At 35.2% G+C, this 18,060-nt stretch overlaps 1 protein-coding gene across 7 annotated transcripts in view; it reads left to right on the top strand.

Annotated features, from left to right (window-relative positions):
- PARP8 (poly(ADP-ribose) polymerase family member 8) overlaps positions 1-18,060 on the top strand; it is a 172,598-nt gene that overhangs the window by 58,924 nt on the left and 95,614 nt on the right. The window lies entirely within an intron of this gene.

Here is an 18,060-nt window from a genome sequence, read left to right as displayed (position 1 = left end):
GTCACTTACTAGGTTTTGTTAGGATATTGCAGCAGTGGGTGCCTCCCATGTTTCAGAAAACATGCCATGTAAACACCAGTGGGTCCAGGAGACTTGGCTTTGGTTTTTTTTGTTTTTTGTTTTTTTGTTTTTTGTTTTTTTGGCAGAGGTAGTGTTAGCTTTTGTCATGCAGGCATACTCAGATGATTTATCGAAATACGAATATTGGCCAGCTGTTTCAGAAGCATTAAGCTAATTGTGGCTTGTGTTATAGTCCATGCACTCAGTAATTTATCTCAGAGTACAGAACTGACTTTTTTTTTTTTTAAAGTAAGCTTTACGCCCGGTGTAGGGTTTGAACTCCCGACACTCCAGAATCAAGAGTGGCATGTTCTACAGCCATGTGCCCCCAGAACTGTCATGCTTGAGAGACCATTCAGTTCACTGAATCTTCCCTCCTGTTTTTCTGAATTCCTGGAGTCAAGTACCTGTGACTTCTTAACCAGTTGTATTGTTCTGTGCCTTCCTTTGTCTGTGGTTAATTCATTCAGATGGGTAGAGTATAGTGGCAATAGCTTGGCCTAATATGGGAATGAGATTGATAATATTTCGTGGCTGAATCTTTCTCCTTCTTTGGTAACTTTTTAGGTATTCTTTTTTTCAACACAATCGGGTCTTATTTTCGCGAGAATGAGTGAATTCATAGAAAATGTTTTCTCCCTAGTGAAAAGAAAAGTTCTTACTGGATGATAAGAAATCATGCCTTTGTATGCGACATATAATGATTAAATAAAACTGCTAAAGCTGTGTCCTGTTTTCTGTTTATCTGTATCATGTTCTGAAACTTTTGTAGCTTTGGAATAGTATTAAGGAATGTGACTAAGTAGATGAATCAGCTTTTATTTTTCATGTCCAAGCTGTTCCCTTTTCATTGTGTCCAATTAAAATATGTTAACAGTTTTCATAATGAATGTTTTCAGTGTAATATTTGAAGGAGGAAGGACAGCTGGACTGAACAGGTTTTCATGAAAGTTTTTGGGATTACTGAAATCTTTAAAATTACAGGCATACCTCGTTTTGATTGTGCTTTGCTTTATTGTGCTTTGCAGATATTACATTTTTTACAAATTGAAGGTTTGTAGCGACCCTGTGTTATAAGCCCATTGGGATCATTGTCCCTCTATCATTTGCTCACTTTGTGTCTCTCTGTCACGTTTTGGTAATTCTTGCAATGTTTCAAACCTTTTCATTGTTATTATATTTGTTATGGTGATCTGTGGTCAGTGATCTTTGATGCTACTGTTGTAATTATTTTAGGGAGCTGTGAACTGTACCCGTTAGATAGGGAACTTTCTGGATAAATGTGTGTGTTCTGACTGTTCCACTGCCTGTTCCATATCTCTCTCCCTCTCCTCGGGCCTCCCTTCCCTGAGACACAGCAGTATTGAAGTTAGGCCAGTTAATAAGCCTGCAATGGCCTCTGAGTGATTAAGTGAGGGGAAGAGTCACATGTCTCTCACTTTAAATCAAAAGCTGGAAATTATTAAGCTCAGTGAGAAAGGCACATCGAAAGCTGAGGTAGGTCAAAAGCTAGGCTTGCCTCTTGTACCACCAATTAGCCAGGCTGTAAATGCGGAGGAACAGTTTTTAAAGAAAATGTACAACTGCTACTCCAGTGAACACACAAGTGATAAGAAAACAAAGCAGCTTTATTGCTGTTTATAGAGAAAGTTTGAGCGGTCTGGATAGAAGAGCCCCAACATTCCCTTAAGCCATAGTCTAATCCACAGCAAGGACCTAATTCTCTTCAGTTCTCTGAAGGGTGGGGAAGGTGAGGAAGCTGCAGAAGAAGAGTCTGAAGCTAGCAGAGGTTGGGACAGGAGGTTTAAGGAAAGAAGCCATCTTCATAACATCAAAGTGCGAGGTGCAGCAGCAAGTGCTGATGAGGAAGCGGCAGGAGGTTACCCAGAAGATCTAGCTGAGGTCATGAACTTGGCTACACTAAATGGCCGGTTTTCAGTGCCCATGAAACAGCCTCATGTTGGAAGAAGATGCCATTTAGGACTTTCATAGCTAACCAGGAGAAGCCAGTGCCTGGGTTCAAAATTTCAAAGGACAAGCTGACCCTCTTGTTAGGGAATTAATGCAGCTGGTGACTTGAAGTTGAAGCCAGTGCTCTTTTCCCCTTCTGAGTATCCTAGGGCCCTTCAGACTGATGCTCAATTTACTCTGCATTCTGTAAATGGAACAATACAGGCTGGATGACTGCACATCTGTTTGCAACACGGTTTACTGAATATTTTAAGCCCATTGTTGAGACCTCAGGAAAAAAAAAAAAAGAGTTCTTTCGAAGTAACACAGCTCATTGACAGGGCACATGGTCACCCAAGAGCTCCCCTGAGGGAGGCGTGCTACGAGGTTAATGTTGTTTTCATGCCTGCTAACTCGGCCTCCATTCTGCAGGAGTAATTTCAACTATAAGTCTTATTATTTAAGAAATACATTTCGTAAAGCTTTAGCTGCCATAAGTAGTGATTTCTCTGATGAATCTGGGCAAAGGATACTGAAAACCTCCTGGAAAGGATTTATCATTTTAGATAGATAGCTTTAAGAACAGCCCTGATCTTTTAAGGGAAGAGGTCAAAATAACAACATGACCAGGAGTTTGGAAGAAGTTGATTCCAGCCCTCATGGATGATTTTGAGAGAGGTTCAAGACTTCAGTGGAGGAAGTAACTGCAGATGTGGTGAAAACAGCAAGAGAACTAGAATTAGAAGTGAAGCCTTAAACATGTGACTGAGCCACTGCATCTCATGATAGAACTTTCACAGATGAGGACTTCCTTCTCATGGATGAGTGAAAAAGTAGTTTCCTGAGATGGAATCTGCTCCTGGTGAAGATGCTGTGAAGACTGTTGGAATGACAGCAAAGGATTTAGAATATTACATAAACTAAGTTGATAAGTCAGTGACATGGTTTGAAAGGATGGATTCCAATTTTGAAAGTTCTCCTGTTGGTAAAAAGGCTATCAAACAGCATCTCATCTACAGAGAAATCATTCGTGAAAGGAAGAATCTGTCGATGTGGCAGGCTTCATTGTTGTCTTATTTTAAGAAATTGCCACAGCCACCCTAGCCTTCGGCATCTACCACCCTGATCAGTCAGCAGCCATCCATATCAAAGCAAGACCCCCCATCAGCAAAAAGATTACAGTTCACTGAAAGCTGAGATGATGGTTAGTGTTTTTTAACAACAAGATATTTTTAAATTAAGGGGTGTACAATGTTCTTTTAAACATAATACTATTGTACACCTAATAGGCTACAGTATAGTGTAAATATAACTTTATATGCACCGGGAAATAAAATTTTGTTTGCCCTGCTTTATTGCAATATTTTCTTTACTGTAGTAGTCTGGGCCTGAACCTGAAATCTTCAAGGCATGCCCATATGAACATTTGTTTTTCTCTGCCATTAATTTCTAATGTAAGGTGTTGGAAAACCGAAGTTCTATAGTTAATGGAAGAGTTTCAAAGTAATTGAATTTACCATAAGCCAAATGTATTAATAATATTAAAAGATGCTGTGGTATAGACTTCTGTATGTTCACTAAATTCCTGCTTGGGCACACAGCTAGACTACATTTTCCAGCCTCCCTGCGCAAGGTATCATCATACACTTGCGTTCCAGAGAATGGAGTATGGATGGAAGTGATATATGTCACTTCGAGGCTTTACCAATGAAACTTTTCATGACTTTCATGCACATTTGTTTCTTGCACGTGTGGGTTGAGTGCAGAGGAGGATGAAGCCTTAGAAGATTGTTTAATAAGCCTGGACCCTCACTGACTGGAGCAGGATCTCCTGCTCTTCTCCATATTCTGTGTGATACGTATGAGAAGTCAATGTCTGTTGTATTAAACTACTATTGATGTAGTTTGCAGCCATCTTGGGACCTTGGAATCCAGCTGTGTGTTTGGGAAGAAACAGGATTTAGTGAACACAAGACATTGCCCCTCTCATAGATTATGTGCCCAAATGTTCAGGCATGGATGTCTTGTGTACTTAAAGATTTTACACTTCTCATGTTATCCTAGACCTTTCCTAACCCTTAAGAATGATGTGAGTGGTGTACTCAATAGGTAGGAATGTTTGGTACAGTCTAGCAGCAAAGAGGCATTTCAGTTCACTCTAAATCATGAATATTTCTGCAGTAGATAATTAACATTGGTAATTGTATTGTTTTATAGCCAGCTTACTGGAATGATCTGTAATGTGGCTTGGCAACAGTCAACAGCTATCAGATGCCATTTGAAATAATTTACTGATTAGAGATAACTTATTATTTCTTGCCCAGCCTTTTCACTCTATGAATGTTTAAGTATATTTTTGCCTCTTAAATATGGTAATAGATTTTACTTTACATGCAAATATTGGCAATAAGCTAAAAATTCCTTTCCTTTGTGAGTCAACTTTCAGATGCCTTTAATGGATGATAATTTTTTTAATGTTATCATTTAGTTCTCAGATGCTTGTTTTAATAACTTCCTTCAGAGTCCTGAAGTGAAGTCTTGTCTTAGGAAGCTAGATATTAAATTTCTCCTTCTTGCACTCTTGCCCAAGGGTTTTGAGTTCTATATATTCTCTACTAGGAATAGGTTGTTTTCTTTCATCTCCTAGATTAAATAGTTGCCTTCTCAAGACTTTGGGGTGATAATGATAATCATAATGACAATGATAATGATGATTTGACATTAATATGGTTAAAGTGTTTGGATAGCAAAGGCCAGGGGCCATTCTCTTTGAAAAGAAGTGATGGTTTGTTCCTGGCTGTTTTATATTTAATTTCATTTATGTAGTTTGGGTTTGCATGAATACTAGGTTCTTGTGGCACTTTCTGGCTCTATGGTATCAAATAAATCTGTTAACCTCTATTTGCTTTCTTATTCAGTCATACTTATAATGTGAGAAACTATGAAGACCTTTAAAGCTCTATAATAGTGTGATCCATTGAATTTATGATTCACCCATAACAGGTAGTGAGTACCTTTACACTTGGTGGTGGTAATCCTACAATTAGAGGTAAGACTAAATTCTTGAGGAAGGAAAATAACAGAAAAATGAATGAGAAAAATAAAGGATATAGAAGAAAAAACATGCATTATTGGAGAGTATTTCCAGATTTCCCCAAACAGGTTTATTTCTATTCCTTATGAAATTTAAAAAAGAAAAAAAAAAAACCTCTTTATGAGGGAGGGAAGGAAATTTTAAAAGTTTTTCTTCTCATTCAGAGTTAGTTTAATCCTGGAGACATTGAAATATTTTTAAAAATTTATTTATGGGGAATTTAATTTCCCTTTTAAATTTTAAGTAGAGGATTTCAGTTTCTCCAGAAGAAATTATTCTCTTTGGGTCAGCTTCCATCTGTGCAATGGCATGCCTATAAATATTCTTCAGAACTAACTGTAAAAATTCTCAAAAATATGATTGTCTATTCAGATTACATGCCTTTCCTTTCTGTGTTTGGAATGAACAAATATGTAGCTCGGTGAAATTGATTGTATGTGTGAAAATGGATTCTTTACTTTTACCTACCTTAATAAGCATGCAGATTGCTAACTTTTCAGTAGATGCATTTAAAATACATTATAGCTAATCAAATGTTAAAATAAATTATAGCTAATCAAATGTGTTTTTGTGTTTCCTTTTAAATGACACAGTTCATGGGCCAGCACAGCAAAGGAAAAAAAAAATCAGTTTAGTTACCCTTTACTGAAAACAAGTTGATTCATAAAGGAATTTGCAGTTAAATGAATTATATTGACAACGTGATATGTTAGATAGGTGAGAATCACAATCATGCCCATCAGAAGCCACTGTCCATGACATATGGTGAAATGTTAGGTGATTTTTCCCTCTTCCAATCATCTGCCTACAATTTCATTTTTCATTAATGGAAAATATTATAATCATGTTACATGTTTTTAATTTTTTTGGTAAAAGCAATACATATTATAATTTTGGCTGCGTATCACACTCTTTTATTTAATACTTTTATTTTGATTGTAGAAGTTTTTTGATTGGAATAGTAGCTTAATATGAGGTAAATGAATGTAGTTGTTATTTATAAAGAATCTTATTTTATTATTATTTAAAACTTATTTATTTATTTATTCATGAGAGACACACAGCGAGAGGTGGAGACACGGGCAGAGGGAGAAGTAGGCTCACCACAGGGAGTCTGATACAGGACTTGATCCCCAGGCCCAGGATCACGCCCTGATCTGAAGGCAGATGCTCAACCGCAGAGCACCCAGGCGTCCCTATAGAGCATTTTATGTAGTGTTTATGTATGTGTGTATTAGCTAGAGGTGAATGCTGGCTGATGTCTAAAGTGGGAAAAACAATCAATGAACTATTTTATTTACAAACTATACTTTTAACAAGATACTTACACATAGGCTCAAATAATCTTACATTCGAGTCATCACTATTAATCTGGGAAATTATTGGCCAACTTTTGCATTCTAACACATTCTAACATGAACACATGTTCAGTCAGGAATGTCTCTGGAATTCAAACACAATTTCATGTGTTTACTGTTAATAATGGCTATTAAGTAAAACAAAATTAGTGGTCTACATAACACAAATTACAGAGCAATTTATTAATTTACTAATTGTTTTTTCTACAGCAGACCTTTTCAGTTGTTTATACAGTATACAACCCTGGTAATGAAAAAAACGGTTTATAGCTAAGTTAACAACAGCCGTGGAAGGTCTTAAGCCAGGCTTTCTAAACTATAATCGGTATGTTCCATTCTGTTGGTGGTTGCGTTTCAGAATGGCACTGCTAATGTTACAGGCCTTACCAGTTTGTAAGCAGTCCTGCTTAGATCGTTTTTCTGATTCAGTGCTTATATGCATTTCGTCGAATCGTGACTGTAGAAGCATCCCTTGGAACCTGAGCTGGGTATGGCTGTGCCACCTACTCCCAGGGTGTTTCCATGCCTCTTTTTGGAAAGCTGACAGTTCGATTGCTTTATATGTGACAATTTTACAGCTATGCCGTGTTGCTTCAAGTTGCCCCCTCCCTACTTTTTTTGAATAAAGGTTCTTTTTGTGGTGTGTCAGACAAATCTGGATTTGAAGCTTCACTTTTTCTCTCAGTAAGGCGTGACATTGGGAGTGTTTCAAAGCTTGGGAGTCCCTGTTTCCTCAACTACATAGTAATAGTGAATGTATGGCTTTTTTTTTTTTTTTAATGATGTAATTAAGTGTGTGTTACATAAAAAGTGTTCAATAAAAATCTGTAGAATGAAGTATGTGGAAACTTTTTCATTAGCTATCTTCCAAGTTTTGTGTCTTTTTCCATTTTATAAATATGTTCTTACCCATAGGAGTACCTTAGGTTTGATTTCAAAATCTGAGGGGGGAGGCTGTGTCTTCTCATTCAGCCACATTGATTAGCATCACCAACCGTTGTAAAGCATATTGTATGTTGCCAATAATATTTCAATTAAAAATTCCCTCGGGAACAAAGCTCCATTTAATAAAGTTGGCTTGGGCACAGAGATGATTCAGAAAGTTCCCTTTCCCCAGTGCGGGAAAACTCACAAGGGAGCTGCTTTGTATGCTGGTCTCATGTAGACTTGCTGGCTCCTGAAAATTCTCTCAGAAGGGCGGGACCACCAAGGATTGTGCAGACAAGTCATACCCAAGTGTAAGAGGCACCGCTCAGGACTTGTCACCATGAATCATCTCTGTCCGCTTGCAGTAGACCTTTCTCAAAGGGCAGAAGCCAGGCACCTCTGCCCAAAAGAGGAAGGGTAGAGTGTACTGGGGAAGGAATTCACATCTTAGAATAATACATCATTCTGCGTTTTGTATTGTTTCTTTTTGTGGAAATAACCAAAAGAGTGGTCATTAGAAACTACTCTCCTGTGTGAGGATAAGACAGTCCCATGTTATATATATGGTAAGGATGACATTTATGGTCGTAAATCAAGATAATCTGAGATTTCTCAGGGCTTTTTAAGTTGATAAGAAAACCACAGGCACTTTCTTTGTACTAGTGTTTTGTGAGTGATAGAGGATTGCCACTATGATAGTTTTGTTAATCATTTTACCCTTATCTCTTTATCAGCAGGACTGTAGTATTTTTATGACCACCCCCCCCCTTCTTTTAATGAACACCCGAGCTACTTCCTTGTACAAAATGCTGTAGGCACATTTGGACACGTTGTGAGTCAGCCCTGTCTCTTGTGTGCCAAATACTCCCTTCTGCTAGAGTCTGCCCAGTGCCCACGCCTACTGCTCCTGCTTTCTTCAGGGTTTGGCTTCCTCTGGAAAAGATGGACACTGATCCCACCAAGATATTGTGGACCTCTTTTTGTGGTTGTCTTCTGTGTGTAGATACTGTGCTTTGATCAAATGGGTGGCAAGTGTTTTGGTCAAACTTGTGGCAAGGGTAGATGTGGACTATATTTTTTAAAAATTAAACGCTTCAGGTAGCCTCCCTTACTTGTAGGCTTGGTTTCCATTCTTTTCAACAATATGTTAAGGCAGATCATGATTTGCACCTTCCAGTGGGCCAGGGGCTACAGATACTGCAGATACCTAGAAGAATAAAACACAATGCCTTCCACATTTAGTTTGGAAGCTATTGGACTCAAAAATGAAATGAAAATTTTGAAGAACGAGGTGGTGTATTTAAATTCTTCCACTCCTTTTCTTTTACTAATTTACAGATTTCTGCGGAAGACTTTCTATCCCTTCACTAATGGCAAGTCATGTGCCCTTGTTTTATGCTCTGGTTTATGGTGTCATCTTCCTTTAGAGCATTTGTCACAGCTGCCATTTTCATCTATTGGGGCGATAATTTTACTGTATTTTCCTTGGTCAGCCTTGAAACTCTCTGAGTTCAGGGGCTCTGTCCATTTTAATTCAGCCGTGTTGGCACAGAATAGGTCTTCAGTAATCATTTACTCCATGACTGGTTGAATGAACGTATGAGTTCTATTAATGATTGGGGGGATCTACTCATTGACTTATTACTCATCACTTCTTTTCACTCTGAGTAGGAATGTCATTTGTCTCAAGGGCTTAATATTTGCCGTATTTATAAAAGCTCTCATCTGCTTTTAAAAGTTCTCTTTTGTTTTGTAGTATTCTTAGTCATAGTAGGATAATCACTTTGAATTGCTTCCTCAGAGCCATGTTTGTAAATGTCAGGGTGGGTTAAGATGGTGCGTGTTTGAGAAGGAAGATCTAGGGACTACAGCTGGACAGACGTGACCATTGAATTTTGAATTATCTATGAATCGGCTCATTAAAAATGGTAAAAAATGGTTCTGTTGATCTTAACACTTTGAGTTCTAAGAAACACTTGTTATATCATATTTTCACATAATCCCTAAATTCACATCATTCTGATATTCTTGTTTCTCTCTAATATTCTGAGTGCTCTTTAATTGATGGCTGTCTCAGCCTCTTTTGCTTTTTTTGTCAGACTACCTATTTTTGTGTCAGGTTCTTGTTTTTGTAGGAGTCAATTTTCAAAATTAAGGTCCTACAGTTTCCTCAGTTCTTAAAACTACGCAGAGGTTTTCTTTTCTTTTTCTGTCTTTTGTTTCTCTCTCTTCCTTCCTCCCCCACCCCCTTTTCTTTCCATTTTGGCACCCACATGAAACTTTTGGGTACTCCCCTCCCAGAATTAGTCGCCTTGCCTTTCCCAAGAATGATATAAAAATATTTCTCAAAGAGAAGGTAAAACTAGTTCTTGAATATCAAGGAAACTTAATATATTTTGAATTGATCACTTCCCCAACAGAATTTAAAATGTTGCGTAACTTACAAAGTATGATTTTGATATCACTCAAAATGGAATTTTATATGAAGTATTTAGAGTTTTTCCATATTCTTTCCTATTGGAGGTCTATATGTTAACTTTGAAAAATATTTATTTATTTATTTATTTATTTATTTTGAAACATATTTAATAATATGGTGAGATAAATCAAATATCTTCATTGAGGTAGAAAAAGGAATCTGAGAGCTCATTTTTATTTTTTTATTTTATTTTTTTTAAAGATTTTATTTATTTATTCATGAGAGACACAGAGAGAGAGAGAGAGAGAGAGTCAGAGACACAAGCAGAGTGAGAAGCAGGCTCCAAACAGGGATCCCAATGTGGGACTCGATCCCTGGACTCCAGGATCAAGCCCTAGGCCAAAGGCAGGTGCCAAACCACTGAGCCACCCAGGGATCCCTTGAGAGCTCATTTTTAAATATTGAATGAAGACTTAAAACATTTTTTCCCATAAATGTACTTAGATACGTAGTAATTTTATGGTCCAGTCTTATGATACATATGTAAATGTGTGGTTATTGAACATAACTCCTTCTAAAGTGAGAATCTCATTCATTTAAAAAAACAAAAGTAGATGCATTTTGCTTTCATTGCTCTGGCAACTATGAACTAAGTAAAAGTAGTTTAAATAGTCACCTCATCATTAAAAGAACCTTCCTTTGATAACTAATATCGATCTGCAAAACTGTTGCCAAATAGAGTCGCACATGTCTCTATTCAAAAACAGTGCTTTGCTAAGGAAACAATATATAGAGGAAAAGTGACTTTTTTTTCACATCAGGTTGTTAAGGACATTTCATGATTGTTTTAAATTGATTGATTTCTGACTTGGAGCAGGAGCTGGTATTCTGCGTATAAATGTTAATAAATATGCTGTACAAATTCCATTAAACAATCGAGAAAATGGTAAAAACTTAATGAAAGGCATCTAGGTCAAAGGAAACCTAAGTTCTGGACCAAGTGCTCTGTAACCAAAGACAAATTGATAGACCTCTCTGCACCTTCATTTCCTTACCTATAAAATAAGAGGCCCAGATAGATGGTCCATTTTTATGACTATAATTTTATGAGTGTTATGGGAATAAATTTTATTTCTCTTTGCAGTTCAGAAAGGTAACTCTTTTTGAAATATTTCTTTTCAGTTAGGTATGAATATCACCAGCAGGCATCTTCCATCCATCTCTTTCAGATTAGCTGTCTCAAATGTTTTTCCTTCCCTTTCTTACCGATAAATTTGGACTCCTTTTTAACACTGATGACAACTTCAGTATCCTTCTTGTCACCTTGCAGACTTTAACCATAAAAATACTCATTGGTTTTAAAAGGAGAAAAAAGTATATATTAGGATTATGAAGCCTGGCCTTGAAACATTTCCTATCTTTTATTAAATGTCTGTTACCTGAACAGAATTTTTTTTAGGGTGGAAAGTAGGGGAAGAAGGGAGCTCGATGCATTCGAGAATGCAGGTAACTGTCATACCAACATTTTAAATGCCTTCTTAAAAGGAGCACACATGGGAACGTATTAACTAAGGTATTAAGAAGTGTTACTGCAAGTCTGATACTAATTAGGGCAAGCATCTGGGTATATTTCCTCTTTTGAAGTTGAAAAAATATTTTTAAAAAGCACAAAACTTAGAGTCATCAGTACAGATTGTATAAGAATTTTAACTGGATTCTGTTTGGTCTTAGTTTCATCATTTTTTTTTCTTCGTTGTGATTTTATAAATGTCAGACCTATTTTTATTTCTTAAAAAGCTGATAGGACAGAACTGAGTTTGTGTGCTGATTATTTAACCAGTACTTTAACTGATGGAATATTTATTCAATGCCAAAAATCATCAAGATATTTTTGTTGTAGTCTCAGGGTCTTCCTTTGAAAACAAAGCTATACTTTTAGAATGTGAATCAGTTCTTTTGTTAATAATGATCAAAGGTGAAGTAGAACAGATGAAGAAATAACTATATAAACTTAAGCATATTAATTACAAGAGAAGCTTGTATTCTGTGCAAGAAGGGATGCCTGGTGGCTTTGACTTCTTTTGGGACAGTAACTTTTCTCTGTGGCTTCTATCTTCAGAAATATTTTGAGGAAGAAAGATTAGAATCTTGTCACAAAATAATCAGAAATTTCTTGCCATAACAAAGTACACTTTATAAGATCACAAGAGGCAAAATGACTCAGTGGAAAAAGTCAGAAAATCTAGCTCTGCTTCTGGTTCCACATGGAAATAAAGGAATCCCTATAAATTTGTTTCTTCATCTGGACAGTGAGAGTGTGCATTAGGTTCTTCTGTTTCACTCTGCTAGTGAAATCAAGATCATACTATGTATATTTGCTGTACCTTTCCCACCTCTCAAGACTTTTATCCTTTGGCCTTTAGAGAATGAAATTAAAACAAAGTCTTTGCCATTTTGAATTTTTTTTCAATTGATTTCTCTTTTGTTCTTCTGCGCAAAAGAATGAGCATGTTTGTGTGTTGGACTCGAGTCAAATGAAAATGTAAACCAGAAAAATCACAGCATTGTGCCTTTGCTTGTACAGGTGTGGCTCATGTAAATCCAGGAAGTCCGGTAGAGTTCTTAAATTTATTTATATGCTGAAGAAGATGTGTTTGTTGAACTCTGAATAAAGGATCACTAGACAGCTTTTTGTTCTTTCCATTGTGAAGATATATTTATCTAATCTTACTGTGATGGGAAATGTTCATTATCTCCTGCAATTATTTTATTTCTCTCTCTCCCTTTTCTTTTTAGATACAGACATTATTAGTATAGGACTCAATGCTTAGGTATAGATTTCTTATAATCAGTTGTGTATTTGCTTAATTACAGAATGTGGCCTCATGAGTTATCCTTTCAAATATTAAAAGTTAAAATATACACAATTTTGTGTGTATATATATTTGTAATATATATACAACTTATTATCCAGAATTTCTTATTATATACAACTTATTATCCAGAATTTCTAAATCCAAAAAACTCTGAAAATTGAAACAAAGTTATTAAATTTGGCCCATTCACAAACTGATCTGAACGGACATGAGTTTATTTATAGTGGGAACGGTCATGCCTGTCTCTAGATATATTATTGTTTTTGATAAGGTGTAAGATGTGCACTCTATTACCTTTCCAAAATATGGAAAATTCTGAATTTCAGAATATACGTGGCCACTGGGGTTTCAGATAGGAGACTCTGATCCTTAGCATCTTGATTTTCCCATGAGATTATTAGCATGTGAGCGTAAGAATTTTGGTTTCTCATTGTTACTGGCAGTGGAAATCATGTGATAAAGAGACAATAATTTAGCGCTTGCCCCTAAAAAAACTGGAACTAGACTTTGGAGAAATAAACTACATACAATATGGGAGAGAATCTTAACAAACACAAAACATGCCATACATAGTACTTATCCATAAAAGTTAGTGCATAGTACTTGTAATTTTTAAAACCAGTTTTGTGCTTGCTATAAATACAAATAGGGTTTTATACCGTTTTGCTAAACATGTTTAAAAGAAATTCTGAATAGAAATAGTTGATATGCAGACTGATATTTGCATAAAAACTAATTAAAGGATGCTTTGGAAATGTTCAGTATATTGTTGAGTAATTTGGCTTTGGAAGACAAAGTAGTAAAAATCGTTTTTTTAAATGATAAATGCAAGCGACATACAATAGTTTTTACTCAGCAGATAGTATCTTCTTTCTTTTTTGGTAACTATAGGAATGAAACTGAATAAGTCACACATAACAGTGCTTTTGTATCCTGTGACTTACGGTCATAGAAGACTGATTTAAAATTGACAGAAAACTTGTCTCTGATATCACAGATGGTGTCTATTAGACTCTTTGGTGGGCAGCTTGATTAAGAAAAAAACTAAAAATTCAAATTGCTAATGTCAATACTTTATGAAAAAAAAAACATTTTCTTTTGCTTGAAAAGTCTTTCTAATCTTGAAATAGTTTTTTAAAAGCTTTTAAATGATTCCCTGATTGATTGACTTTATCTTAAAAGCTTTTAAAGGATTCCCTGATTGACTTTAATTTAATACTTTATAATAAGTGAATTTTTGAAAGATTATATTAAGCTTTAATAGTATTTATATTTAAATTTTAATTACACTATATTCAAAGATAGACATAATGGTGGTTAAATAATTTAGAAAATGACTTATCAGTTAGTTACACACAACCTCACAATCTGTTATACCAAAAAAGGTATTTTGTCAATATCTATGGTGGAGTCTAATATCTTTACTATCATTGTCCATCTCTCATCATGTGAGGCTTCATTTTAATATTCAACATGGTTACTTGTCCTACTTGTCACATTCCCTACAGTTCCCTACAGATTTATTTCTCCAACTTGTTCATCTGTAGTACTCCTCAATTTCTAGTGTGTTCTCAAGTATAAATACACATAACCTCCAGAAGTTTTCCTTAAATGACCCTGTCCCATTTGGAGCATTTCCCTACTTTCCTCACACTCTGTATATTAACTATTAGAAGAGTTTCTAATGAAAAAAATAAACTTAAGTGTATCATGTTATGAAAAGTAATTTCGGAAGCGTTCAGAAAGTCTTGAGGGAATGTATGATATGATGGTATTAAATGTAAAAATATAGATAAGAGTGATATAAAGGCTTTTAACATTGAACTTTATCTTTTTTAATGGAAGTTTTATTTAAGATCTCATTTGGGTATTTATCTTTTTTTTTTTTCAATTGGTATATGTGAAATTCATAATAATTTATAAAGGATTTCTTGAGGGTAGAAATGGGGATTGGGAAATCTCATGACAGAAATTTTATTATTTTCCTTCTTACTGGCCCTCTTAAGAAAAAGAAAGAGGAAAAAGAGAAGAAAAGACCTTATTGATGCTGTAGGAATATCCAGTTTTTCATTTGCTTTGGGTTGTCACTAGATGGTTAAAGTGATGATTCTTACATATTCAGCTTGTATATGATAGCATAGAAGTGAATTGTTGCTGAAGATCACACAATTGTTTTAAACAATTTGCAATCTGTCAGTAATGTGTTTACTGTTACATAGAATTATATAAAATTGATTTTTTTCCTATTTCATGTCTTTAGAAATGTGTAATTCTCAACCAAATTGCACATGTTCCCAGGATGTTAGTATATATTTTCTTTCTCAGATTAACTGAAAAAAAAAAAAAAAAAACCGTTAATGCTCACTCTCTCTCGTTCTGTTTTTCTCTGTAACCTGAAGAATTTCTTCATTGACTTATCTGAAACTAAGAGATTTGCCTATTTTTAGAAATTAGAGAAGTGACTTTCCATGGGTGCTAGAGTTTTCCCATTTTCTTCAGTGAAATTCATAGTGCCAAAATCAAGGATGCCAAAGACACAGATTGAACCATGCACTGCCTAGAAAAGGAAGCTGAAACAGTGTGATATTTATGCCCACCCTAAATCCAGACTCTAACAAGATTATATATGCAGAACCAAGTGTTAGACAAATCTATATTCTAGAGCCTTATTATCATTAGTATCACCATAATGTATCACTATAATAGAAATTAATCATGAACAGAAGGATTTGAAGTGACTGGAAGAACATTTTTATTTTTTTATTTTTTATTTTTTGGAAGAACATTTTTATAAGCCAAATTGATCATTGCCTCTCTCATGTGGTGGTGCTATAATAGGATTCAGTGTACATTTGTTTGGTTCCTAGGGAGCTATCTCAACAGAATATTTTCTGTAATTTATTTAAACATATTTGCATGGCCTGCAAATATTGAAATTTCAAGACCTTTGAGTACCCTTTACTGTTTGTTCAGATTTTGTAATCAATGTTGCAAATATCAAATGTAATATTTTCATGATTTTGAGCATGTTGAATTAAAGATGAATGTCCTTGAACCCTCTGCATATAACGTATAAACACAATGTGACTCCTTTGTTCTCACTTCACGACATTATACAGTACAATAAAATTCCATTACAATGATTTGCTTCATACAGACACATTACAGACCAAATAATATCCCTTAAAATATTACATATGTAAAAAATCTATTCCATGAGGGAAAGGCAAGTGTTATTCATTTCTCCTAAAATCAGACTTACAAAGAGACTTTAGTTAATTGGATTTAAGTTATCTTTGGTAAGACATAAACTACTTCTTACTCTACCACATTTTAAGAGTCACTCAGTGTACATGGCAAGGAAGCTATATATATTTTTTGAGCACCCCTTAGGATGCAATATGCATATATATTGAATATCTGAGGCACAGCAGTGAATAAGATATGGAGAGAAATTAGATCTAGTGGGGGAAAAAAGCATTGATTTGATATTGACCCCACTTATAGTTATGAAAAGTTTTAAGAGGGGTTCATAAAGGGCCCTATGACAGTGCTTAGTAAGGGGTCTTAATCTTATCTGCATCAGATTGGACAGTGAGAGGTAAAGCTGAGGGGGAGGGCTCTTGAAAAGTAAAAATTCTGATTCCTGATAGATGTATAGGATTTAGCCAGGAGACATAGAGGTGTTTCCCCCATTTTATTGAATATATGCTTATGTGGCTTGTGAAATACAATTTTTAAATTAATTCTAGTAGTTTTTCTCTGGAGGTACATTTAATATTAAAATATTTATTCCAGAAGAATTTGGAAGAAAAGAAAGCAAACACTGTCAGCAATAACAACCATAAGTGATCCAAAAATCTCCCCAGGAAGCATACCCTTATACCCTTCTCCACTCCCAGCAAAAAGCCCTATACAACAGTAAATACATATTTTAATAAAGATATGTAAATCCAAATTTTTAATAAAAACGAAGTCACAGTATTATTAGATTACAGTTTTATATCCCCTTAAGTGTCTGCAGACCTTCGTAATAGGTATACCATTATTTATTTAATCAATCTCTACTTGTGAACCTTTTAGTTACCTCTAACTTTCTTACAACCCAGAAATATTTTAAGTGAAGTCTATTGAATTTATAAACGTAATCATTTATCACCTACATTTCAGAATGGAAAGACATTCATTTGTCAACTCCAGAGCTTTTTTGCTTATGTTTGCATACTAAAGATGGTTCAAATAAGAATTGGTGGTACAGATATAACTTACCGAGATATTTATTCTTTACTGAAAAAAAAAAAATCAGTCGCAATGCCATGAACAGGAATAATTTGCATTATGATCCCTTGTTGTGGTTTGTTTGGGTTTTTTTGTTTTGTTGTTGTTGTTTTCTACAACTTAGCTTTTGACCTTGCAGGGTATAAAAATAGCTGAACTAATCAGAAGCTCCTTTACGATCAGAGAATCTCTGCAGGGTCCAGTGTTTCAGTGGAAGACATTCAGTATCTTTTTTGCTCATTTTTTGACAGTTTTTCTTAGAATCATAAGTAATTTACAAAGGCAATTCTTCATAAGAAAAAAAGCTGCAACAAGAATACTAATTGGCCATAGAGGCCTCCTTGAGTTTTGGAACTATAAGCCGTTGAGGTGATTGATAGAATTAATTTCTCTCCAGAAATTTTTATTAAAAACTTTGGATTGGATTCTTAAAAGCCTATTTTTTACTCCTCTAAGGCTAGGAAAACAAACCAAGAAACTCTCCAACACATTTCATCTTTTAGTACCTGTGTTATTGGGTAAATTTCTGTCTGGTTGAGGCGTCTAATATTTGCTAAGATTCTGGTCCTCATTGAAAGAGACCTTTCTCACTGTCTTGTCACTTTGGGAGCCTATCAGCCAGGTTTCAGGCCAGTTTTCTTGGGGGAGATTTGTAAGCATAACTTACACATGTAAAGTCAATCCTTGTCCCTCAGTAGTTGTCATCCTTGATTAAATGAAAATAATTTTCAAATATGATTCTAGGGGTAGCTTTGGTTACACAATTGATTTGTCCAGTAATACTCTGATAAAAAGAGAGGGTAAATTCTTATTGAACCTATGAAAATAACTATATGGTCATGAAAAGTAAGGACACTCCTTAGTTTTTAAGTTCTGGAGCGATCAGTGAGAATCAGATGCTCTATAAAAATGTTTTGTTTCAGTTTGAAAAACCAGTGTCTACCAAATTGAAAGTTAGGTATAGCTTAAAAGGGGGAAAAAAAAAAAGGATGAAAGTCTTCCTCATACATCCATTAGAAAAAAGGTACTCATCCATTAATTCAGTCTTCTGTAATTCCTGTTTCATTGGATCTAGGGGTCAGCAGAGTCTACCCTATG

This window comes from Canis lupus, chromosome 4, assembly GCF_011100685.1.
Source record: "Canis lupus familiaris isolate Mischka breed German Shepherd chromosome 4, alternate assembly UU_Cfam_GSD_1.0, whole genome shotgun sequence".
NCBI lineage: Eukaryota > Metazoa > Chordata > Mammalia > Carnivora > Canidae > Canis > Canis lupus.
This window is presented reverse-complemented; position numbering and strand designations above follow the sequence as displayed.